The 2,301-nt window shown below is 47.9% G+C and overlaps 1 non-coding gene across 1 annotated transcript; it reads right to left on the reverse strand.

Moving 5' to 3' along the window:
* Positions 1-1,959: 1,959 nt before the first annotated feature.
* Positions 1,960-2,097, reverse strand: LOC119924543. The gene has a single exon (XR_005449251.1). It is a non-coding gene; the product is annotated as a small nucleolar RNA SNORA7 (small nucleolar RNA).
* Between the last annotated feature and the right edge of the window lie 204 nt (positions 2,098-2,301).

Raw genomic sequence — 2,301 nt, forward strand, 5'->3', positions numbered from 1 at the left:
TTGCATTTTATCATCAGTTTGTGCATTTTATCGTCACCACAGCCCTGAGGTATGGAGAGGCAGCTATTACTCTCCCCACTGTACAGGTGAGGAAAGTGAGGTCCAGAGAAGTCAAGTGGCTCACCAGAGGTCACACAGCGGGCCACTGGCAAAACTGGAACCGGAATCCAGGCCTCTTAACTCCCCAGACCTGTAATCTTTCCATTAGACCAGGCTGTAAGTTATGGGCAGGGAAGATGTCTGCTAATTCTGTTGTAGTGTACTCTCTCAAGCACGTAGTACAGTGCTCTGAACATAGTAAACGCTCAATAAAAGTGACTGATGGATTGATTTCATTCATTCATTCAATCGTATTTATTGAGTGCTTACTGTGTGCAGAGCACTGTACTAAGCACTTGGAAAGTACAAGTTGGGAACATATAGAGATGGTCCTTATCCAACAGTGGGCTCACAGTCTAGAAGGGGGAGACAGAAAACAAAACATATTAACAAAATAAAATGAATAGAATAAATATGTACAAGTAAAATAGAGTAATAAATATGTGCAAATATATATATATATATATATATATATATATATATAGGTGCTGTGGGGAAGGGAAGGAGGTAAGACGGGGGGATGGAGAGGGGGAGGAGGGTGAGAGGAAGGAGGGGGCTCAGTCTGGGAAGGCCTCCTGGAGGAGGTGAGCTCTCAGTAGGGCTTTGAAGGGAAGAAGAGAGCTAGCTTGGCGGATGTGCGGAGGGAGGGTGTTCCAGGCCAGGGGGAGGACATGGGCCGGGGGTCGACGGCGGGACAGGTGAGAACGAGGCATGGTGAGGAGGTTAGTGGCAGAGGAGAGGAGGGTGCGGGCTGGGCTGTAGAAGGAGAGAAGGGAGGTGAGGTAGGAGGGGGCGAGGTGATGGACAGCCTTGAGGTTTTCCAGTCTCCAGGTCTTCCTCCTCCCTATCCCTGGGAATCCTCCAACTGTCCCCCAAAGTCCTGTCAGGCTGCCAAGCTGTCAGCCAAGCGGCCAGAGCAGCATGGAAAGCTCCCAGCATTTCCAGCTACCAATCAGGTGAACTCTGGGTCAATCAAGAGCCTTGAAAGAGAATGAAATCTCCTGACCAAAGATCTTATTTTTCAGGGGCCGAAACAAATAATTTTTCAGCTAAACTGAATATAGTAGGCTCATAAATCAAACGAAAGCTCTTCTCTCTCGGCTTCAAGGCTGTCCATCACCTCGCCCCCTCCTACCTCACCTCCCTTCTCTTCTTCTACAGCCCAGCCTGTACCCTCCACCACTAACCTCCTCACTGTGCCTCATTCTCACCTGTCCCGCCGTCGACCCCCAGCCCACATCCTTCCCCTGGCCTGGAATGCCCTCCCTCCACACATCCGCCAAACTAGCTCTCTTCCTCCCTTCAAAGCCCTACTGAGAGCTCCTCCAGGAGGCTTTCCCAGACTGAACCCCCTTTTTCCTCCCCTCCTCCCCATCCTCCAACCTCTGCCCTACCTCCCTCCCCTCCCCACAGCACTTGTATATATTTGTAAGATTTATTAATCTATTTATTTTACTTGTACATATTTACTACTCTATTAATGATATGCATATAGCTATAATTCTACTTATTCTGATGATTTTGACAGCTGTCTACATGTAGCTATAATTCTATTTTATTTTGATGGTTTTGACACCTGCCCACATGTTTAGTTTTGTTGTCTATCTCCCCCTTCTAGACTGTGAGCCCGTTGTTGGGTTGCCGACTTGTACTTCCCAAGCGCTTAGGACAGTGCTCTGCACACAGCAAGTGCTCAATAAATATGATTGAATGAACGAATAAATGAAAATGGTAGGGTGGAGAACCAGTGTGGCCCAGTGGAAAGGCCTAGAAGTCAGAGAGCCTAAGCTCTAACCCCGCCTCTGCCGCTTGCCTGCTGCGTGATCTTGAGAAAGTTACTTAATGTACAGGTGAGTTTTGACTTGTAGCAGGTTGCCTTCCACTCGCTATTCACTATCAAAGCTAGGAATGGAAGGGATATGCCTCTGCTTGGCTCTTCCTCTTGTAGCCGAGACTAGTAGAGTACCAGAAACTCTCCAGGTGCGATCCTGAGAGGGACTTTTAGACTGTGAGCCCACTGTTGGGTAGGGACTGTCTCTATATGTTGCCAACTTGTACTTTCCAAGCGCTTAGTACAGTGCTCTGCACACAGTAAGCGCTCAATAAATACGATTGGTGATGATGATGATAACTGACCCAGATCCATTAAACCAAAAGACTGAGAGAAGGGGACTGGGGACAGTTAGAACAAGGAAGCAGAAA

The sequence above is a fragment of the Tachyglossus aculeatus genome, chromosome 2, assembly GCF_015852505.1.
Source record: "Tachyglossus aculeatus isolate mTacAcu1 chromosome 2, mTacAcu1.pri, whole genome shotgun sequence".
Classification (NCBI taxonomy): domain Eukaryota; kingdom Metazoa; phylum Chordata; class Mammalia; order Monotremata; family Tachyglossidae; genus Tachyglossus; species Tachyglossus aculeatus.